Raw genomic sequence first — 24,302 nt, 5'->3', positions numbered from 1 at the left:
TGGCGCGGCTGCATCACTGCAGGTCTCCCACTGCAGGGCAGGCCCCGCGGAACTGGGCTCCCAGCTGACAGCTGATGATAACCTACGCTCTCTGGAGGCAGCAGATCCTAAGAGAGAGTGAGGAAGGACTGAGCTAGGTACTCTCAGCTGCTTTTTGTAAGCTCACTAAGCAGTTAAACTACTGGCGAGAATAGAGCAAGGGACAGAGAGAAGCCAGGAGTGTTCCCCTAATCAAACTCCCTCCATATGGAAACGTGAAGAGAGGGGAAAGAAAATTCCTCCCAACACTCATCCCAATTCCATTCCAGGCACACACACATCCCTCTTCAAGCCTCTCCAGTATAGTATTATGTGTGTCTGGCTTCCAAATGGACACTAAAATTCACAGCTGGCATCAAATTTCCTGTTATTACACACATACACATACCTACACAATCTTGGGACATATCCCACATGGACGGTAAAAATGTCCAGTTGCTGAAGATGAGTGAGCTCGTTTGGGGCCGTTTCAGAAGGGGACAGTAAACATTTACTGAGCCTGGCTTGCAGTCTGGATCCAGTCACTTCCTCCTTTGCTGGAAGATGGGTCCGTTCATTCATTGCTCATTCAACAAATATTTGCTGAATGCTTACTGTGTACCACACATCGTGTTAAACTGATTGACCAAGAAACTAAAAATCCAGAGATGTTGGCAAACAGCAGGCCTGAACCAGCTATTTACCCAGGCCAGACACTTGCCCATCATCCTTGACTCCTCCCCATCCCTCAAGCCCCTTATCCACCCAATCACCAAGTCCTGATATTCCATCCTTCTGCATCTGAAATCCCTCTATTTCTTCCCACCCCCTCTGCCGTTCCTTGGTCTAGGCCACCATGTTCTCTTCCTTGGATGTCTACAGCAACCACCTAATTGCTTTGCCTGCCTCCAGACTTGCTCTCATTCAGTCTAATTGCCATACCACAGTGCATGGTAAGAAATACGGCCTCACCTAAAGAGAGATCCAGCCTTTGTCAGGGCTCCTTGGAGGTAACCTCTAAACTCTTGCAGTTTCCACAGTGAGAAGAGTTCAGTATGGTTTCAAAGTGGACCTCTCATTTATGCTAATGAGATGAGCCTGGGTGGGGTCTGGCCATTCCAGAAAGACCAACCATGTGATTGTGGTTGGGGCTTTAGACCACGTGATATCAGCCTGACCATGAGAGAGGGGTGGGGGCCTGGACACTGAGTTCAGCCATGGGGGCAATTATTCAATCCATCATGCCCGGAAGGAAGCCTCAATAAAACCTCTGGACACTGAAGCGTGGGTGAACTTCCCTGGTTGGCAGTCCTCCTGTGTACTGTCGCCCTGCAATGCTGGGAGGCAGTGCATCCTGAGGATACAGAAGCTTCATGTTTGGAACCCTCTCAGTTGCCACTCTACTGATTGCAACTATCTTTGACTGACTCCAATTTGTATCTTTTTATTATAATAAAATTATGCTCCTAAATATAACACTTTCCTAAATTTCATGAGTTGTTCTAACAAATTATCAAATCCAAGGGTAGTCATGGGAACGCCTGAATTTGTAGATGGCTGCCCTGAAGTGAAGGTGATCTTGGGGACTCCCAAACGTAGGTCTGGTGTGTGAAGTGACAGCAGGCTTGTGGGAACTGTGTTCTTAACCTCAAGCTTGGCTAACTCATTATACACAGCCAGAGGGGTTTTCAAAAATGGAACTATGATCATATCACACGTCTGCCTAAAACACTCGAGGGACGTGTTACTCTCCCTAGGATGAAGCCCAAATGCCTAAATATGCTTCCTAGACCTCTCATGATTCAGCCCCTGCAGAGCTTTCCGGTCTCACATCCCCCCATTCCCCTTGAATTTGACATCCCAGTCACACTGAGCCACTTGCCACTCCCTGAGTGCTCCATGCTCTCTCATTTTTCCAGATCTTGGAACACGTGGCCACTCATCCTATAATATTCTCTCCTCTCTACCTTTCTCCCCCACCTCTTCTCTTGGCTGACTCCCACTAGTCCTTGAGGCCCCAGCTTAGATGGCACCTCTTCTGGGAATCCTTTCCATACACACCACACCAAGTCAGAGCTGGGTGCTCACTTCTCTCAGGGCACTTAGCACATGTATTGAAATGGCCTGGTTACTGGTCTGTCCCTCCGACCAGACTATGAACTTTGTGAATATGAGGTCAGTGTTCTTCCCCCATTATTTCCCCACAGTGCTTAGCAGACTAACACATAATTCCAAAGAGAGAAATGATAACTTTACTGGGGACAAACCTGGCAGACACCAATGTGACTAGTGTTGAATGAATGAACAACTGCACAGGTAGGTTTTGGAAGGCTCTCCAGTCTCCTTGATGGAGATTTGAAAGCACCCTGGTTGTATCCAATCGCCAATTACAAGTCATCTTTCAAGATGGTTCCACCCACAAGTGGTTGATCTCATCCATTTGAGGCTGATTTCTGTTGGCTTCAACTTCAAAGGATAAATTTTTTTTTTTACTTTGTCTGCAAAATTCTGAGATGTATCCCTGTCAATTGTCCTTTAGACATTTCTTCAACTGTTTCACTACTATTTTATATTTCCTATCCCACCACCTACAAGGTCTTATAGCATTTATGAAGACAGGTACATCAATAACGCATTATATTGTAAACATAAGTAATTGGATAATTTATTAAAACAATATTCATTACCAATTCATACACGCATGTGCATCTATCCATACTTTCTTATTAATCAATACTTGACCAAGCACCTGCTGGCTAGGTGAAATGGCACCTCCTTCTCCTTCCTTTTAGCTTTCAGTTAAAACAATCTACATAGCCTTCCTCTTTCTTCCTTTGCTCTTCCCTTTCTTTCTTCTTCTCTTCCCTTCCCTTCCCAGCACGGAAGAGTCAGCGCTGGGTCCCCATGGGGTACTGACAGGGAGAGAGGACTGCCATATGGAGGTGGTTGATGGTGTACCGTTGGCACCCAAGGATGCTGGAGACAAAAGGGACAGGAAGTGGAGGTGAAAGGAGACACAGCTGGTGTGATTGGGAAACTGGTCACATTAAGCAAATAAGTAAACTTATTGAGCAAATAGGTACGGTCATGCACCACTGAATGAAAAGGATGTGTTCTGAGAAATGAGTCGTTAGGTGATTCCATCATTGTGCAAACATCGCAGAGCGCACTTACACAAGCCTAGATGGCACAGGCTACGACACACCTGAGCTCTACGGTGCTAATCTGATGGGACCACCATTGTATAAGGCATCTGTCATTGACCAAAACATCACTGCACAGCACTTGAATGTACACATATTAAGGATAATGAGAGCCAGGTTGGAGAAAGGAGTTGCAAATATGGAGAGGGAGAGAGCTATAAAAAACTTGGAAGTGGGGGCTGGCCTGGTGGCATGGCAGTTAGGTTCACATGCTCCACTTTGGCGGCCCCAGGTTCACTGGTTCAGATCCTGGGCATGGACCTAGCACCACTTATCAAGCCATGGTGTGGCAGGCATTCCACATATAAAATAGAAGAAGATGGGCGTGGATGTTAGCTCAGGGCCAATCTTCTTCAGGAAAAAGGGGAGGATTTGCGTCAGATGTTAGTTCAGGGCTAATCTTTCTCAAAAAGAAAAAAAGGAAAAAAAACTTGAAGGTGGATTGGAATTAGAGGTATAAGTAATAACTCATGGGGTTTTTTTTTAATGTATAAACATAGGTAGAGATAGAAATAGTTATAGATTTAAGTGTGTGTGTGGGTGCATATGTATACATATATTTCCTAGCTCTCTGTACTAAAGGGCCTAGGAGTAATGACACTCCAGTAAGAATAAACACACTAAGTGCCCAGATCTTGGTTTCTAAATACCACCCTCCACCGAAAGGAAACAGGGCTCCTTGGAGAAAGGGCTAATTCCAGGCTGGAGCAGGAAAAGTACAAGATGAACCTGGAACATAATGTCATGCCAGAAAATAAGAAAGTGCTGGGAGAGATGGGGACCTGCCAGAAGGATGCGGGAGCCACTTTAAAGGACCACTGGCCACAACTGGGACAATTTGAACATAAAAACAAACAAGGATAGCAATGTCATACCAGCTATTGAACAAAATGAGTCCTTCCTGAAATAAATATATAAACAAACATGGAAAATGGGAAAGCTCTTTTTTACAGTAGTCTGACAACTAAGAAAAGGAGAAAGGTTGATGAAAATAGAAAACAATCATGTGGCAACTGTCAGAGTGGTGGTTGATTCCAGTAGGAGTCATCAGTGGAGGCTAAGACTGTGGATGAACGTTTGATAAAGAAGAGGATATTAAATGCCAATCCGTATAAAAGGGAGAAATGATGACTTTACATGACAGAAACCTGATAGATACCAACATGACAAGTGATCGAGATCAATATCAGCAAACAGGTGAAGCTGGTCAAAAGGTACAAACACAAAGCCAAGTATCACCAGTTGTAGGATGGGCTGACATCATGTGTTCCCCCCGCCCACCCTCAGGTAATTCGCTGAGAAAAGCACAGCCTCATTTCTGTGGTATTCTTATCTACAAAGCATGACCCAAGCCTGGTCATGAGAAGACACCAGACTGACCCAGGGACATCCTACAGAATGAAAAGCCCGTACTTGTCACAAGAGTTGAGGACATGAAAGACAAGGAAAACCTAAGGAACTGCTCCAGATTGGAGAGACTGAAGAGGCACAAGGACAGTGCAAAATGTGTGTTCCTGGGTGTGATCCTGGACCAGAAATGAGGAGACATGTGGCACAGCCCAGAAATGGTGAATGGGGGTGTCCGCAGATTGGAAAGTAGTGATTATCAAAGCTCGTTCCCTGACTTGGAGGGTTGTGTGGTGAGTACGTAGGAGAATACCCTTGTTTGGGTGAGGGTACCCTCTTTTGGAGGAAATATACACTGGAATATTTAGAAGTGATAGTGCATGGTATCTGCTCTCAAATGGTTCAGAAAAGACTAACGATGAGTACATATATACACACACACACAGAGACATATATATACATGTACATATATACACATTGTGCAGGCGCATACAGAAAGAGAGAGAATGAGAGAGAGAGGTCAATAGGACAAATGGGGTAAAATGTTAACAGCTGGAAAATTTGAGTGTGGGATCCATGAGATCACAGACTAGGTGCTTAAACAACAGAAACTTACTTCCTGCAGCTCAGGAGACTGGAAGTTCAAGATCAAAGTGTCAGCAGGGCTGGTTTCTCCTGAGGCCTCTCTCCTCGCCTTGCTGATGGCCGCCTTCTCCTTGAATCCTCACACGGTCTTTCCTCTGTACCCACACATCCCTGATGTCTCTTGTGATGCAAATTTTCTCTTCTTAAAAGGACACCACTCAGGTTAGATTAGGGCCCACCCTAGCGGGCTCCTTTTAAACTGATCACCTCCTTAAAGGCCCTTTCTCTGAATACAGTCATATTCTGAGGCACTGGAGGTTGCAGCTTCAACACATGAATTTGGGGGGACACAATTCAGCTCATCACATGCTGTATGCCGGACATCACACCGGGTGGTGGGGTATAAAGATGGCTAGACAGGGGCACTGTTCTCAAGCGGCTCATAATCTAGCCAAGGCTGCTATGAGAACAACCATGATCCATAGATTGATGCAATGAGCAGAGGGAAGAGCAGCTCCAAGGAGCCTCACAGAGGAAGTCATTAACCGTGTCTGGAGAGTCAGGAAAGGCTTCATCCTCAGCGTAGTGCCCTCTGAACTGGCTCTTGGAAGAATAGGCTTTCACCAGACAGGAAAGGTCATTCTCTGCAGATTAAGGAGAACCGGAAGACTTCAGCTCTAGTTTTCTCATAAATGATTAACGCTTCGCCAAGTTCCAAGGGACAGATTTCTCCAGCCCTGAATACTCTTTGCAATATTCTATCGCTTCACACAGCGGGCTTCTGTCCTCATATTCTTTAAGGTAATTATATATTTGAAACATCTTCCCCCTCTGTTTAGTTGCCGATAATATCCGTAACTCCAGCATCATGTCAGAGCTCCAGCATCTTCATTCTCCTTTTGTCTTTCAGTCTATCGCTAAGAATTTATAATCTTCTTGACCTGCTGCTTCCTGTTTTCCTAACTTCCGGGGCTTTTTGTTCATTGGGGGGGTGCAAGGTTTTATTCTGCCTTGAAGCACTCTTCCCATTAGCAGGGGGGGTTTTTGACAAGAAAGGTGTATCTAAGCCCATTTTCTATAAAATCTGTCATTGCCTAAGTGGTACCCTGCTGCTTGAATCCTCACTCATCTCCATGGCAATGTTCTGAAACTATTCTGCTTGTGTAAGTTCAAGGCCCGTCAGATAATTTATCATAACAGAGCCAGCGTAGCCCACCAATGTGCACGCGTACACATTCAGTGCATCGCAGTTACATTCACAAATGCAGCCATGGTTTGTTTTGTATTCATTTCAAAATCAGCAGCACATCCTTTGAAATGGATAGCTCACTCATCAGCTGACTTCATTTACTCATTCATTCATTTACACATCCCGGCCCAGTAGCCGAGACAGAGACATAAAAACTTGCCTCCTCCTTGGGGCTGAGGGTGGGAATCAGGAATGGCTTTACTGTGGAGTGGTCAGCGGACCACTGAAGGGGAAGGGCTTTCCTAACAAAAATAAAGCATGGGTAAAGGCTCAGAGAGGTGAACAAACATTGGAGATAACAAAGGAAAAACGTCAGATAAGGCTGGGAAATGGGATGGAGGAGGGTGAACAAGGGAGATCCAGAGGGGAGACAAAGAGAGTTTGCCTAGAGAGAGGGGTAGCAATGAAGTCCTGAGGGACCTGTATGAAACACTAAGGAGTCTGTACCCCTCAAGCAATGAGGAGGATCTTAAGAGGAAATGCAGCATGATCAGATTTATATTCCAGAAAGCTCTCTTCCACCACTGCCCTGGGGTTTGATTAAATGGTGAAGGCCCAGAGCCAGAAAGAAGCCAGGGACACGCTGATAAGGGCCTGGGAGGACCAGAGACCAGAAGTGCACACGGGGAAGATTCGAGCACCACTTACAAGGCAGGCCAGGCAGGACTTGATGACCAGTTAGACGGAGCAGTGAAGGATAGCTTGAATTCTGGGCCCATGTGAGGTCAAAGAAAGGAACAAGGTTGGGGAGAGGATGAAGCATTGAGTTTGGGACTTTTTCAGTTTGAAGAGTCTCCAGGACGTCCAGGAACAAAATCAGAGACACCCCTCCACCGCCACCCCCCACCCCACCCCATCCTCGCCAACCATCCTAGCAATCTGACAAGCTAATCCCCCTGGCATCGAATAAAGACAGAAGGCTTAACCTGTGACTCTCCCTTAGGAACCATATTTCCAGTTAACAAGAGGGTACCACCTAGCCAATGGTCCTCAAACTTCCCGTAATGAAGTTCCAGGCCATGTGATGGGCAAGTTGGGGGCATATTTTCAGTTAGGGAGGTCTTCCCAGCATCCCTAAAATCACACACAGAGGCTATAGCTAAACTCCCTTAGTGATTGATATTTCACCTTCATTCCAAAGAATCCTGTTCACACCATAGATAAAGGGATCTTCCTCCTAGGCAGGATTCTGCTCTCTTAGCTGGCGTAATGAGACATGGATATCACCGAGCTCTGGGGGTCTCTGAGCTCAAGTCCTGGCTCTACCAATTACTTGCTGTACAGCCTTGGCACCTTAGTTAACCTTTCTTTCTTTCTTTTTTTTTTTTTTGAGGAAGATTAGCCCTGAGCTAACATTCATGCCCATCTTCCTCTACTTTATACTTGGGACGCCTATCACAGCATGGCTTTTAGCCAAGCGGTGCCACGTCCGCACCTGGGATCCGAGCCAGTGAATCCCGGGCCTCCCAGAAGCACAACGTGCGAACTTAATCGCTGCGCCACCAGGCCGGCCCCTTTAGTTAACCTTTCTAAGACTCGATCCCATCATTCACTAAAGAAGGGCTCAGACGGCCTCTCCGGGTTGTTGTGAGCTTTGCTTTAAATGAGATGGTCATAGCAAACATTGGTTTCTTCTGCTGCCGCCTTCCCACACCCTCCATCTCATTCCAGATTTAAATCTCCATCAGTCATTCTCACTGCCTCCACCGTTTATCTCAGTGTCTTTCAACACGCAATTCACTTACAGAAGCCTGATTTTCTCCCTTTTCATGCGCTATTAGATGCTCTTACAACTTTTAGGCGATAAAAAGCCCCCACTTGGGCGGCACAGGCCCAGAGCTGGCAAGCCCGGGAGTGAGGGCTGTGCCCTCGAACCGCCTGCAGGGGGCAGCATCGGGCAGCGTAAGGCAAGCGGGGACTCCCCCTGAAAAACGCTGGAGCGAGTCTGGGAAGGACCCCAGAGCACGTTTGAATTCAGACTCCAGCTGACAAAGGACCTGTTTTACCCAACGTGGGTCTGACACGCGACCTCCCAGGGAGTCGGGTCTTTGGCTGACAAGGGAGCAGGGAGTGGTTTTCTGAAAGCACCCCTGGCCCCAACAAGTCCAGCCAGGTTTTCCCCAAACCCACACGGGGACTATTGTTACCTTTCAAAATAGCGCTGATGAAAAGGAATCTCCTTCTTACCTATCTATAGGGCCCTTGTTGCAGATGCCTCCTCCCCCCATGAAGTATAATGGGAGAGAGCGCCTGACAAGGACAAGATGGGGAGCAGACCCCCACCCCCAGCATTTTGTTTCCCGGCACCATCAGCCCCGTGGGGGAGTCCTGGAGGAGACAAAAGAAATAAAGGGACACGGCTCCCGGGTCCCCACTCTTAGGAGCTGTTAACAATGTTGAAAAGACATGCAGATGTGAAACTGGAGAAAGACACAAAAATACAAATTATCACTACCAGGTGTTCTGTTTTTGCTCAAGTGTGGCCACTCCGTGTTCCCAGAACCCCAGGACGGAAGGTCAGACCTGGAGTGATTTCTATGATTTGTGAATTTGTTTACATGGAAAAATAAAGGGACAGAATGTTTAAAATCAATCAAGACTGCCCAGAATGTGAGGTCACTGTACAGACAGATGATCCTAGCTGCGGGAATTTGGAGAAGGGAGCTGTTAAGGTACGTGGCGTTAAGATCCAGGGGACTTGGTCACTCCTAAGACAGCCTCAGGCCTCGCTGCCAATGAGAAACACTCGCCCGGGAGGGGAATCGCTATGTCACCGTGATGTCACCACCTTCCAGGAATCACTGAGTCAGCTTCAGGCCGCAGGCGGGACCCACTCACTTCCTCCAACCAGGCAGAGGGGGGAGCACGCCCCCACCCCCAGCAAAGCTGTGTGCCTGTTTTTTCACCACTGTCCACCAGGACTCAAGACAGTCAAGCCCTGGCCCAGAGTATCAGCTTTGCAAAGAGACACACCAGGGTGGGGCCAGCTGTGCCTTCTCCTCACCCCACCCCCACCCCACCCCATCGTCTCACACGGGGGAAGGGAGGCTCCCAGTGGAGACTCACGCCTGGCTTGGGGTTGAAGCACAAGTGTCCTGGGAGGAGAGGGGGCACTGTTAGATTTGCCGTCACTCGGACCTCCCTGTGACCAAGATGTGCTGTTTCTAAGGGGAAAACTTGTGACGGCGGAATTAGGAGGGATTAAGTAAGAGGGAGTTGGGGCTGGGGGGGAGTAAATACAGAAGGCCGAGGCAGAGAAGGCAAAGAGAAAACCTGTGCCCACTTCACAACTGAAAGTTGCTCCGTGTGGTGCCACACGGACAGTCAGTTTGGGCGGGAAGGGGCCTTGTCCAGGCCCACTCTTCTCCCAGAGAGGGTGGGCACTGTGTTACACAGCCAGATTCAGCCCGTGGCCAGAAACCCAGGCACAGGACCAGAGGGTGTCTGTTGGTAGCTGTCAGAGGATGGCTTTCTCTTGCCCCTTCCCCAGCATAGTCATAGGTGCCTCCCCCTCCTCCGCGTGTCAGACCCTTCCCTTCCCTGTTAAGAGGATTCAAACCAGGATCTGTCCACACTACATCAGAGTCTGTTCCATCTTTTCACTAAAACTGATGCTCTGGAAACCAGTCTTATGAAGAAGGAAATTAAACAGTAAGTATTGTGATTTTGTAGCACTGCAAAGGGCCAGTACTCTCCCTGCTTGCACACACACACACACACACCACTCATACGCACCACACACACACACACACACACACACACGTAATCTTCTGTATTTTGATCTTTTATTATATTGTTTCACTAATGCCAACAAAACCCTGCCAGGAAAATATCGCCGTCTTACAGATGAGAAAACTGAGATTCAGAAAGGTAAACGAAGTTCCCCCAGGTCACACACAGCTCGTGAGTGACAGAGCCAGTCTCAGAAGTCAGATCTGTCTGACTCTAAGGAGCTGGGATCTTCCCACTCGGATATTCTGACTCAAAGTAAGAGTCTCCTCTGAGTCAGAAATTATAAAATTAGAATTTCATTCAGCAATTCACAAAATCTTAAGGCTGGAAGACGGTTTGAAGGTTGTTCAGGTCTAGGACCTGGGCAGATGTCTGAATCTCCTGCATAACGGCCTGGCTGCTACCAAGTGTAGGAAGTGCATTTTGTCGCGATTCAGCCCCTGCCTGCTTAGGGTTATTGGACAGTCCTTTTGGGTTTAGAGCTGAAATCTCTCTCCCCATAGTGTCCACACATTGAGTCTGTCCTTGGGAACACAGAACCCAAGCAGTGTATCCCTCCTGAGTTGTCTTTCTCCAGACTACACGTTCTCCCTTCCTTCCAACCTTCTCCCAGATGGCAGCTTCTCACGGCTCTCCTCTGCGTGGGCTCTGGTTCAGCCTCACGGTGAGACCCCAGCATGACTCCAGCACTCCAGAAGTGAGCTGACCGGCCCAGGGAAGAATAGGACCAGACTATAACCCCTTCATTTATTTCACAGGTTAATATGCTGGGACTCATTTTGATCATCATGAATAATAACCCTTAAGTTCCTTTCCCATGTGCTGTTCCTAAGCCACATCCTCTCCCGCCCCTTGTCCAGCTGGGCTTGGGATGTTCATGACCTTTCTCTTCATGTAGGCAATACCTAACAAGAGCTCCTGGGCAGTCTGGCCATTCCCCTGCCACGTGGGGCCACTCCTCAGTGCTCCCTGGCACCACTGACCCACTAGGGATCAGTCACATGCTCCCTTTGGCCTCTGCTCTGGATGTCCACTCTGAGACTCTGCCAAGGAGTCCCCCTGACTCAGTCGCCCTTCACCAGGCATGCTGGCTCTTCACTCCCAGATTCCTTATGCACCCCAGGTGTCACCTGGGAATGTCTCGACACACCCTCATACAGGCCATGTAGAAGCAAGGGCCGCTGTCTCAGACCCTCCCTTTGCTGAAACACAACTTGCCAGTGTTTCCACCTTGCCATGACACTCCTGTATAGATACCCGCAAAGGATTCTCTTCCCAGTGATCCAGATGTGAAGTGAGGCACTTTCCACTTCTTGTCACCGTATCTGGGCTTTTCTACCACCTTGCCCACCCCCAGCCTGAGTCCATGGGCAGTAGGCGGGGCACACAGCTTCTTACCCTGACTCCTTGCCCCTCTGAGTCTCACTCCACACTTCTCCAAGCACCAGATGGATCTTTCTTCCTTCCTGTGGGGCACTTCTTTGTGTCGAACTCTCTGTTCTCTACACAACGCTTGACACATCACTCTGTGCTCAGATCCCTAAGCTTTGCCCCAGATACAGAAAAGGGATCTTCTTGGAAAATAGAAAAACTTCTCCCTCTCAACAGCCAGTTTCTCAAGATTACTGATTACTAGCTTGCTATGGACTTTCAGAAATCTAATTTGAAATGCAAAACTGAGCAAGACTTCTTCGTTCCAGGATATGAGGTCTTCCCTAAACCACAAACCTATTGATTCAGTGAGTAGGAGCATCTTCTTGATTACTGAGAGTGAAAACTCATTATTCTAATATCTCAGAAATAATATCTAATTTCTTTCTCATGGCCCAAGACAAACATCTAAAAGATCTTATGGCTTTTCCTCCCATCCCTATACACTCTTCTCTCCTCCCCACCAAATCCTCCATACGTCCTGATTCTGCTTCCCCCAGAACTCTACTTGACTCTCCATAAATACATCTGTGAGTTATCATTTGGGGTTCTGCTTCACTCACTAGTCAGCCCACCTTGTGGCATGAAGGTCACACCCCCAAAGATGTGCTGGCATCTGCTCACATCACTGTGTTTTCAACACAGGCATTAGCATATTTCAAACCAATGGAACTGTGATTATTTTCACCCAGCAATATCACTCTCCACTTAGTATGGATGGGAAAGTGGGGCTTGTTTGTGTTTAAACCACATAGCCCAAATTTTTATAAGCCTAGATGCAACGAGGTCGAAACCAGTGGCCACCATACCTCCCCGTCACCTTCCAGAAGCATCAGGCCTACAGCACCCCCGTCCAGCACTGACCCCAGGGTCTCTGCTTCTAAACCTCATCCTCACCCAACCCTGCAGATGCCCTGCAACCAATAAGGCCTCCCACAGGTCTGCCTTGACCTTGATTTTGAGCCAGTCCCCAGTCAGCAGGATGCTGCGGGTTTACGTGGCGTCCATGGCTCAAATCCCTTCACGTTCTGTAGAATTTCCCTGTCATGGGAACTGTTTTTCATCTGTTCTCTTAAATGAATTTTAGGTTCATTCGTTCATTCACCAAGCAAGCATTTATGAACACCTGCACTGTCAGGCACTGTTCTGGGCACTGCAGCTATGCGGATCAACAGGCTGGACAAAGCCAGGCTTTCGAAATCCATTCTGGTGGAGACGCACAATGGACCAGGACACAGGTAAACAAGCAAGAGCACTACAGAGTGATTGCATTCTGTTCTCCGAAGGGAATAAGTAGTTAGTGTAAGGGAACACAAAAGGACACACTTTAGAGAGGGAGACCAAGGAAGACTTCTCGGAGGAGGGGACTAATATTAAATTGACACGTGCCAGATGAAAAGAGGCAGCAGAGAGGAAAAGCATTCCAGACTGAGAGGAAAACAAGAGCAAAAGCCAGAGCCAGGGCTGAGCCTCATGTCTTCCAGCAATCAGGGGAATGGGGGCTGAGAAAAGAGAAAGGCGGTGAGCTAGGCAGGGAGACCACGTGGGCCTGGCACGTCAGGGAAAGAGCTGGATTTCACTGTACGTACCGGGAGGAGACACGAACCATGAACACTTTCAAAGCCCGCTCTGGCTACGGTGTGGAAAATGGAACAGGGGATGGGACAGGGGAGGGACTGGGAAGGAAAGAAGCCGGTGAGGCTCTCCCACTTGTCCCCACCGGAAATGATGACCAGGATGTTGGTAATGAAGACGGAAGGCAGTGGGAGGGTGGAGATGCAATTTGGAGGGGGGGTAATTCAGAGGGAGGTCTGCCCTTTGTCATGTTGCTGTTGTCAGACTTTGGGAAAGTGCATGAAGGAGCATCGCACCCTGGGAGTCAGACAGACAGAGGTGAGGAGTGAGGGATGTGTGTCAGACAGAGGCGGGAGGACTGGGAGACAGATTCTGCTGTGTGTGTGTGTGTTTGCACACGTGTGCACACATGCAAATGATTTGGGGGAGAACTGAAAGCCTTCTAGAAAGATCCAGGAGGGGTGGGGATGGAAAGAGGCAGAGGTGGGCCAAATACCAACAACCTGGAAATTGAAAGGAGCTGTGCTTCTGGCCATGCCATCATTGCCCCCCTCATGAAGTATCCCGGTCATGACAAAGGCATGGTGAAAATTAACTGCACATCAGAACTAAATTGCTTTCTCCTATTGTTTCCTCATAAATATGGGGTTTTGAGCCATAGGTGGGCATCTCCAGCCTCCCTTCAGCACTTTGCCTCCATTTGTAACAGTGATTCTTTGAAGGAACTGGTTCCACGTTCCTGGTTCCTGACGAGGGGCCTGTGAATAAACCCTGGGAGGACAACTTCCAGGACAGTCACCCTACCTGAGGCAGGGCGGCTAACTCACGCCCTTTTCGCACATGGCACTGCCACAAATCAGCTTTTTCCTACAAATCAGTATCTCTGCTGCTCACTCATGGGCAGCTTGTGGCCAGCTACGACACTCCAGGATTTATTTTCTTCTGTAGTTTTGCCCAGAAGTGTCTAAGCTGTTCATTTTTGTGCCAACTCAAAGTAGAATGGCCCAGAGTAGTCATAGGAGGAAGCATTTTTAAGAGGGTCTTTTCAAGAGAGCCATACCTCCTTATGAGCAAAAGCTAAAGAAAGTATATTAGAGTCAAAGGTGAAAATGAAGCCGGTACCTGAGGGGTACTGTAGATTAAATCAATTTGCTGTTTTCCTGTTTAACTTGAGGGGTGACTCAGGGGTCTCGAGGATTTGTGAGCCTGTTTTCCAGAAGATTTGTGAGCTTGTTTTGCAGGAGAAAGAGAATGCCCTCAGGGAGGTTGCGTTCACCAAGAATGGCCAGCCCTCAGCAGTTGAAGCCCAGAGGTCAGATTGCCCAGGGGCTTAACGGGAGTGACCCCTTTGCTTCCCCAAAGCTCCTCCTGCAAAGCCCCTTAGCTCTATAAACCGCACCCTCCCCTGCTCTCTGTTCTTGAGGGCATGGATTTGAGCGAACCCAGGCTCCCACCAACTCATTTTGGCCAATTGGAATAAATCTTTCTCCATCTCCAAGCACGGATGTCTCCGTGTTTGGCTTGCACAGGAATTTGAGATTAAAGGATTCGGTATCCAAAAAATGCTCATTTTTAAAGACCTATAAATGTAACCCAAGATTTCCCAGATCCTGCCAGTCTGAGCCACAAGAACTATAGGAACCCATTATTGGATGGTTCTGAGCCACACCTGCTCTAGGCACCCCCTGTGACACCCCACCCGTATTTCTGGATGTCTCCAGAAGGGCTCTTGAGAAGGTCTCAGAGAGGACTGTGGTCAGGGGCTCAGGCAGACGGGAGCTCCGCCCATGACTGGAGGTGTGAGCCTCAGTTTCCTCATCTGTAAACTATGAAATGTACAATCTGAAAGTGGGGATTAGTCTCGCCTCCAGGTATGATGAAATGATCTAATTCCTGTAAAGGACCAAAGCACGGTGCTCAGGTCTAGGAAGTGCTCAAAAATGATACTTCCACCACCAATCACATCATTATCATCATCAATACCCATCCCTCCGCAGCCCCCTCCCCTGACTAGGGCGTTCTTCCCAAGCCCAGTTTACCACGCCTCCGAGTCCAGTCTCGGCTCCAGGGATCCTGCTGTCTTCATGCAAGTGGCGTCCTCACCAGCCTGCCCCACCAGACATGCCCAGGCATGCCTCCTCACCCTGAGCCTCGGGCTGGGCTGCTGCCACAGAAATGCAGAAGTCTGGAGATGCACGGCCAGAAACACACCGCTAGCAATCCTGCTGCTCCCTGTCCCTGGCTGCCCCCTCCTGCAAGGCGTGCCACCCCCGGGCTCCCGGGCCAGGCCAAGACTCTGAAGAAACTAGCTCCTGGCAGGGGTCACAAATAAAACAGGAGCATTCCCAAGAGTCCCTGAAATTATCGGCAGGCCCTGGGAGAGGTCAGTGGTGAAAGCCATGGATGAATCATCCATGATAAAATCAGGCAAATGGGAGAAAATGGCTGGGACACAAAGAAACTTGGAGGTGCCGACAAGGAAAGGTGGGAACAACACAGCAGCTTCCCCAGTCCCTGCCCCCTGTGCAAGTCCAGCATTGTCAACACAAAGCCAGAAAAACACTTGAGGCAGCATTCCCCAGACTGAGACTTAAATGCCAACTCTGTCATTTGTAGAGTGACCTTTGACAAGTCTCTCGTCTTCTGGGGGAACCACAATTTCCTCATTTAACACCAGAAGAGCGGCCTAAACTGCTTGTCCATCTGCAGCGAGCCCATTGCCATCACCTTCACCTCAGCTACGCTCAGCGGACTGATCTTTGTCTTCCCTGCACACCTGATGTGTGCTGAAGGGCAGCAGAACGCGCCAGCCCAAAATACGCCACTTGGGCATAAGGACTGTTTTGAGCTGAAGGCAATGGAAAAGAAAATACAAGAAAAGCTCTCTGCCCTTCCTCTATTTGCTCTGAAGCAGGGCACAAATGTGTAAAGATGTTCCCCTCCCTTGTCTAGCAGGAAGGTCAGAAGTTAATCACCAGAGACAACGCTAGATGCTTATCAGCCCAGAGGTGGCCCCAGAGGAACCTACATCACAAACTCGACTAACCAGCACTGTCTTCCACTAGCCTCCCCCATATATTTGCCTTCCCACAGGTTGCTGCCTTTGGAAGCCTACAACCCTTTCCCTTTGTGTTGTCACTTTTCTACAGATGTATTGCTCTTTTGTTCAAATGCTGCATCAGTGCAAGTTCTCACCACCGCTTTGAGTCACTCATCACTGAATGTCCCCATGTGTACGCGTGATGCGTACTAAGCTTCTGCTGGTTTTGCTCTTGTTCATCTGTCTTTTGTTAGTCTAATTTGCAGGGCCCAGTCATTCAGCTCAGGTGTATAGAGGAAAAAGAATAGTTTTTCCTCCCCTCCAGGAGCACAGGCTGGTGGTTGCCCGAGGAGTCTCCTTCTGGGAGCGGACTGGGGCGGGGGTTGGGGGAGTGGGGGAGCGTCATCATTCCCACGCTGGGCTGCAAGTACTCCAGCGGTGGGTCAGTGGTCCTCAGCCCTGACTGCAAGTGAGAATCATCTAGGGCAGTTTTAAAATACCAATGCCCGAGCCTTTCTCCAGACCCATGAAATCAGAACCTCTGGGGGTGCTCCACTGTTCCCATTTTGCAGAAGCTTCCCCTCCTCCTCCACCAGACAGTTTCCTCCTTGCCTCCCGAGTTAGCTGAAACCTTCTCTGCAAGGACCCCTGATTCCTCCGATTCTGGGTTCTGGGCCCCTTCTGAGCTGTCCTTGCTGGTTTGCGCACCGGTGCTCCCCAACTCTTAGCTCCTCACGGGCAGGGACTTCAGCTGACCTATCCTTTATCTGACCTAGAGTAGACACTAGATACATACTGATTGGATGAAGAGAATGAATGAATGGATCTCATTTAGATTATAGTTTGCCTCTTCCTAGAGTTCTACCTTGGGGCCGGCCCGGTGGCGCAGAGGTTAAGTTCACACATTCTGCTTCGGCGGCCTGGGGTTCGCCGGTTCGGATCCCAAGTGTGGACCTTCGCACCGCTTGTCAAGCCGTGCTGTGGCAGGCATCCCACATATAAAGTAGAGGAAGATGGGCATGGATGTTAGCTCAGGGCCAATCTTCCTCAGCAAAAAGAGGAGGATTGGCAGCAGTTAGCTCAGGGCTAATCTTCCTCAAATAAATAAATAAATAAAATAGAGCTCTACCTTCTCACTAAGAACTGGGATTAACCCAAGTCCAAAATTTGGGTTCAGAAGGTTTTTCCCCTGTGCAGGTGGAGTGTTTAAGAAGAGGTGGAGAACTGGTGAAATGAGCTGACAGCCAGGACAGCGGCTCCCGCCCTCTCCTGCTGAGCACAGGCAGCAGAAGGAAGCGGTCTCTTCCCTCCTCGTTGCCATGGTCCCTTGAGCCAAAACGCCCCCCACCCTCCATCGTTGGCCTCTGTGTTCCCACCGCTGGGGTCCAGGCAGGGCTGCTCTTGCCCCAACAGGGTCTAGAGCTGAGAAGGTGGAGGAGGTCTTCCTGGGGAAAACAGAGGGAGGAGGCCTGGCAGGAACAGTCCCCCAGGGAAATTCTTCATCTGTAACTTCCCCGAAGGTCTGAGGGGCCACATCTGGGGCAGGGACTGCACAGTCGTTGTCTCTGACCCTCAGCACCAGGTGGTGACTGGCGTCCATAGCTCCCAGGGAATCCAAGTTTCTGATGCCACTGAGAGGCACAAAATGCGAGGCCGTGATTCCCAATCCGAGAGCTGAGCGCCTCAGGGGAGATGAAGAAGCTGAACGTTCCAGATGAGGTTTTACACTGGTTATCAGGGAGCCCCTGCTGTTTGCCACAACTACCTGGAAGTCCAGCCAACAACTGACCTCGCTGGGTTCCAAATCAGATCTCCTTCCCACCCCTCCCCCACCCGAAAGTGCCTCCTCCCTGTGACTTCCCCATTTCTATAAATAACCCCACATCCTCCCAGCCAACATTGCAGTCATTTTTTATTCTTCCCAGGCCCCCAACTCCCTGGCCTACTCATCCCCCTCCCCCACCCAGTGTCCCTGTAGCCTCGGCCTCCTCACACTCGCACACCCCCATCCTGGACCTCCCCACTGCCCAAAGCAGTGGCCTTCTGCCTTGGCCCCTAATGCTGTGTCTTCTCCTTCAGTGGCACCCTCAGACCACTGCCAGGACAGCCCTGACTGTGTGATTCCCCTCATCAAAGCTCTCCTGGGACCCCACCCCTACAGAAGAAAACCCAGCCTCCCACAGCACCACTAAGACTCACAAAACGGCTCCAACTTGCCTCCTGGCCCAGCTCTCCTGCCAAACACCTCTCTCTATTGCACTCTGCCCCAATCCCCAAGTGCGCCCTGTGCTTCTGTGCCTGCTCCTTTCTGCATTTAGAAGCATCACCTTTCCCAAGGTCAAAGTCCTGCTCATTCTTCTGGACCATTTCAAAAGCATTCCCCTTGAAGCCACTCCTGACCCTTCCTTCCTTTGCATTCCCATCAGGCCCAGCCGGCAGTGTTGCTCAATGGAGAGCGCCCAGCCTGTGTTGTCCCCTGGCCACAGTTAAACAGCAGCTTTGCCCTTTACTAGCTGAGTGACCATGGGAGAGTCCCTTAGCTTCTCTGGGCCATGGTTTCCTCATCTTTAGGGTTGCGGTGAAGACAAATTGTGACAGCACATTATAAGTGCTCAATAAATAGCGGTTGATACTCCTTCAGATGGCTCAGCTGAGCCAGCTGTGAGCCCGCCTGCAGACACACGTGGACGGACATCTCCTGTCCAGCCCTGCTTGTTTTCAGCTGTCCATGGGCTACATCTGGTCACCTCCTCCCTGGGGGTTTTCTGAGCTGCAGTCTGACCTTCCTCAAGGTGCATGAGGCTCTCTGCCCATCTCCCATCCCCATCGCCCGCCCCCCTGCTCACAGCTCCTCCCAGAGCCCATCAAAGCCCAGCGGGGCTGGCTCCACAACATACACATCCACTTTGGGGTACCCTCACCAACCCAAGAGCTGCAAAGTGCTCCCAGAGCTGCCAGTCGATGATCTTCAAATGACTTTAACCTGGGGAGAAAAAAACCATCGCACGCTGGTTGATGCTAAATGAACCTATTTGCACTAAATCAATCGTACTTAGCTTGGTTCCTGCCTAATGAGCTCTCCCGGAGCCCCGCCATGAATTAGTTCAGTGCAGAGTTCCCCCTTCAAGGAAGCTGATGGTGATTAGTCCCACTTTCCAGATGGGAATAGAAGACAGAGGCTGATCAGGCCTACCGGAGATGGCAGGGCAGATTTCTGGGACAGCAAGAAGGCGAGCACACATCTCAGGGCCAGGGGCTGGGGAGGGGTTGGCGCTGCATAGCGGAACCCCAGGAGGGGAGGCCTGCTTAATTCTGAGAGGGTTCCAGGAACAGAGTTGACAGAAGAGCTGCAGTGAGGGATGCTTCCAACCCAAGCCCAGTTTGTATTGTCCCCAGCAGAGAAAACAGACCATTTTCTGTGTCCTTCCTGACTTCACCGAATGCAGAACAGACCATGAGCCCAGGGGAAGACCAGAGAAACACAAAGCAGCACACTCATCATTGTTATTTCTGGGTCTGCTTCACTCATGCGGTGCCGCCTGGGGACCTCCATGGAGGAGGAGGGACAGTCCACCACCTGATGGGGCAGCTCCCTCAAAGTCACTGTGAATTTCCAAATGTAAAATTCATTAAAGTCACGTCCCTAATGGCCTCAGGAATGCACACTTTTACTCCCCAAGTGAACCGCATCAAAGGATATATTTGTCAACACCATTTTTCTCCCCATCCCTAGAGACCATCATATCCCTTCCAAAGTCCATGGTGGGTGGCGGTTCTGAGCAGTTCTGACGGGGACCCTACCTTCCCAGCTGCTGGGCGGGGCCAGGCTGGACCCCAGGCTGCTCTGACGGGAAACTGGGCTGCTCTCAGTACACCCTCACTTCACCTACAGCCCGGCCAGGGAAGGGCCCCCAGCCCACACACTCTCGCTTCCTCTTTCCTAGAACAGAAATACAGCAGCAGCTTCACACACTGCACTTGGAGATATTTCGTAGACCTTTTCCTACTCCCGGACTTTATTCTCTTCTGCATCTTTTATTCCATCTTCCGCACCACTCAAGTTTTCCTCTCCGCTCGGCTTTCTCTTTCTTGCTCTCTTCCCCTTTTATCTTTCCTACCCAGGGCGCTAGAGCACCCATTCCTTCTGAGCTTTCTTCCTTCTCCAAGCCCCCTTTCATGCCTCAGTCTCCCTCTGTCCCTTCTCCTGCTGAGTCCTGAGACTGGAGTGCCCTCAGCCTCATTCCCAGGCCTTGTGCCCCTCTATTGCAAGCTCCTCCTTCTCCTCAGTTCCGAAGAAAGCTGGCCAGAGAAACCCGTCTCCTCCCCTTTGCCTCCCCCCTCTCTTCCCAGGCACACAAAAGGGGACAGAGGCACCAGATGGCCTGGTGCTAGCTGAGGGGCTCGGAGAGGCTGCCGCCCCACAGAGGCCCCCGCTGGGCCTTCGAGCTAGTCCAAGCTGCTGCCCGGCCCAGCCGCCCAGCTGGCAGAGGAGCGGGGCACGGGGCCAGCATCCTCAGCACAAGGCCAGCTCCCCCTGCCAGCTCCTCCTGCCCAGCCTGCCCCCTAGGCCAGCCCAGGGAGGGGGCATGCTCGCCAGCTGAAAAGCAGAGAGTGTCACCACATGTCCAAGCCCCAGGGGCCAGGGCCCAACGGCCTGGGCAGATACTGGGCTTTCCCGGGAGGGAGGACGAGTCCTGGCAGTCTGCTCTTTCTAGGGGACAGGCTGTGTCTCATCAATGGGTGAGTGGCCCACAGAGGAGTGAACTGTCCCCCAACTCCCCCCCAAAAGGGTTTGATGACGCAGCGTGTAGTGTTAACGGCTACCATTTCCTTGGTGGTTAGCTGAACCAGGCATGGTGCTAAGTCATTTACCATAGTTTCCCTCATCCTTCAATAGTCCTGCAGGGTAAGTATCTGGAGCCCCATTTTACACACAAGGAAACTGAGGCTCAGAGAAGTTCAGTGACTTGCCCCAAGCATCAGAGCTGGATAGCCAGTTAGCAAGATTAAAGCTCCTTTTCCAGCTAAGATGCTGCAAGTCCTGCTGAGGTCATGTTCCAAAGCTGGGTGCCTACTCTCTCTTTTTGCTCCAAATACCCCACGACGGCCTTTGGAAAAGCCGCATGGTGGGCGTGGGGCAGAAGATTCAAACCCAGCTGGCGATTGCAAGAGCCTGAGGGGCTTTCGTAAAAATCCAGATCCCAAGAGCCCTCCTCTGGAGGTTCTGAGGTCCCCCCCGCCCCTCCAGGAGACACTGGTGTGGGAGCAGGAGATCCCGGTCACACGACTGTGGGGCTCCTGGTCACATGACTTTGGGAAAAGAGGCTTTTATCCTGCAGAGCCTCAGTTTCCTAGTATAAAAAAAAATGGAGATGATAATGTTTACTTCACCACCGTGCCATGATATTGCATAGTGCTTGGCATGGCGCCAGGCGTACTGTAGGTCAACAGTTGATGTCAGGCCCCCTTCACTTCCCTTCAGAAACCTGAGGTTCCAGAGTCCAGACTCCAGAAAGCTAAAGAGAGAGGGGCGGTACCCACAAACACTCTCCTGCTTCACCGACCTTTGATTCATGCCTTTATAAAGGCCCGTGCACCCTGCCCCGGGTCAGCTGGCTCCCACAGGCCTGCAGGACAGACTTGACGGCAAGCCAGCGTGGGATAGGTGATTTCCAGGGGTGAGATTTCTGCTCTCAGAGCTTCCACGGAAAGGACTCAACACGGACCTGCTCCACCCACACAAGGTCAAAACCCAGTCTTGCTGAGAGTTTCTCGAAACCTGTCAGTCCATCACACTGTTCCCCAGCCTTCCTCCCCTCATCCACACATGTCCACATGTCCACACACAGACGCCTTTACCAGCTGCCCCTGTGGACAGTGACAGGCTCACCCCCGGCCTAAGCTCTCCTGCCTTGTCTAGCCACCATCAGCCCCTCAGGCCCCTCTCTCCCACCAGCCCAGGGCATCTTCTAGCCCCTGCCCAAAACTCATTTCCCCATTTTGAAAGGTGATGACCCCTAAATGCACCCTTCACAGGTAACACTGAGTTCGTTTGACTGACTTTGAGGGTAGGCCTACTCCCAGCAGCCTGGGTGAGGATCTTGCCTTTTCATCCTTGGAATAGAGCAGAAGTAGGTTCCAGAAAATCCCTCACACATGGAGGTAACTCTCCATATACTCACCCAATATTCATGGTCACAAGAGCATGGGTGGAGGTCCTACCGGGCAGGCACCCTGCTGGGCTCATTCACCTTCTCCTCCCCCGACCAGAGCAGTGGGGAGGCGGGGCCGTTCTCCTCCTGTTATAGACGAGCACACCAGGAGTTCAGCCACACTTACAAGCTCCCACAGCTGGTGCTGGTAGACCTGGGATTCAATTCCAGGACTCCAGAGTCCCATATTAGAGCATTGTACACCACTGTTGGCTGCCTCTCTACAATCTGTCTTTTTTCTGCGTGTGTAAGGAAGATTGTCACTGAGCTACCATCTGTGGCAATCTTCCTCTATTTTATACGTGGGACGCTGCCACAGCACAGCTTGATAAGCTGTGCTATGTCCACGCCCGGGATCTGAACCCACAAACCCTGGGCCACCAAAGTGGAGCACAGGAACTTAACCATTATACCACCAGGCCAGCCCCATCTCTACAGCCTATCTTGAATCTATTTCTTTCTTTCCCTCTTTTTTTCTTTTTTTAAAGATTGGCCCTGGGCTAACATCTCTTGCCAATCTTCCTTTTTTTTCCTTCTCCCCAAAGCTCCCCAATACATAGCTATATATTCTAGTTGTAGGTCCTTCTAGTTCTGCTATGTGGGATACCACCTCAGCATGGCTTGACAAGTGGTGCCATGTCCACGCCCAGGATCCGAACTGGTGAAACCCCGGGCCACCGAAGCGGAGCACGCGAACTTAACCACTCGACCACAGCCCAGCCCCTCTTTCCCTCTTTGCTGCCTCCAACATGGGAACCCACCATCACTCCTGCCCTGGGTCACTATCATAGCCTCCCACTTGGTCTCCTCATTCCCATTCTTGGTCCCTAAAATCTGTTTTCCACAAGAGCCAGAGTGGTCCTTTTCAAGAAGTGATCATGTTACTCCCCATTGCATGAAAAATGAAATCTAACCTGGGGCATAGAAGGCCCCAGGTGATCTGGTCCTGCCCCGCCCCCCCATCTGGCTCCTCACTTCCCATCAGCCACTACCTTCCAGCCACGCTGGCCTCCTTTCCACTCCTCAAACGTCTCCCTGGCCTGGGAGTGCAAAGACTTGACTTTTCTCCTCTCCTCTTTTCACTCTGTATACTATCCCAATTTATTTTCTTCATAGTACTCATAACAATCTGAAAGTATATTATTATTTAATTCTTGGGGTTTTTTGTCTGTTTGGTTTTTGGTTTTTTGGCCTGCTCCAACCCCTGCTCCGCAATGGAAGGTCCATGCGATAATTTGGTCATGTTTCTGGCTGCATCCTTCATGCCTGGAACGCACCTGACCAATAGTAGGTACTCAATAATTATCTGCTGGGCAAAGAAATGAACGCTAAGGAGCCCTCAGAGACGATGGGCTGACTGGCGGGCCATCAGAGGAGCGGGAAGCTGGGGCGGATTCTCCCACGACATAGAAATGGCCCTGCAGAGCTTCACAGTCAGCCACGCACGAAAGCTCACCAGGCCTGGAACATAAGGAAGACAGGCAATTGCCTGGCCAAGGAGGGAGAACAGTTTGGAAATTGGGAGGCTAAAGAAAGGAGAATAGAAATGTTGGGTTTGTCCTGGCTGCTCTGATTTTTTAAGGCCACTCCAGGGGGTTTCTACAGTGGCTCACCATGAGCAAACATGAAACTTCTAGAAAATAGAGGAACTGGAAGAATGGAGAGAACTAAATGTTTTGGGCTAAAATGGAAGAGGCTCCCCAGAGCTTGACCTCACGTGTGTGGACTCACATGACCATCAGGGAGGCCTCCTCCAGGAGAAAAGAAAACAGAAGAAGGAGGAGGAGCAGGAGCGGGGAGGGAGAGCAGGAGGAGAAGGGGGGAGGAGGGGGGAGAGAAGGGGGCGGAGAATGAGGAAGAGGAGGAGGGAGAGGGAGAGGAGAAGGAAGAGAGGAGGAGGAGAAGGAGGC

At 50.3% G+C, this 24,302-nt stretch overlaps 1 long non-coding RNA gene across 2 annotated transcripts in view; it reads right to left on the bottom strand.

The window, feature by feature from the left end:
• Nucleotides 1-15,509, bottom strand: part of LOC139079003 (uncharacterized) — a 34,601-nt gene extending 19,092 nt beyond the window's left edge. Inside the window, exon 1 of one of the 2 annotated variants that reach the window (XR_011532259.1) lies at nt 15,180-15,509. This is a non-coding gene — a long non-coding RNA (uncharacterized lncRNA). The remainder of the gene's footprint in view (nt 1-15,179) is intronic. The other variant, XR_011532258.1, reaches the window with a different exon arrangement.
• Nucleotides 15,510-24,302: the final 8,793 nt, after the last annotated feature.

Source organism: Equus przewalskii, chromosome 23 (genome assembly GCF_037783145.1).
Source record: "Equus przewalskii isolate Varuska chromosome 23, EquPr2, whole genome shotgun sequence".
In the NCBI taxonomy this organism is placed as follows: domain Eukaryota; kingdom Metazoa; phylum Chordata; class Mammalia; order Perissodactyla; family Equidae; genus Equus; species Equus przewalskii.
The sequence above is the reverse complement of the archived record's forward strand: the minus strand, read 5'-3'. Positions and strand labels throughout refer to the sequence as shown.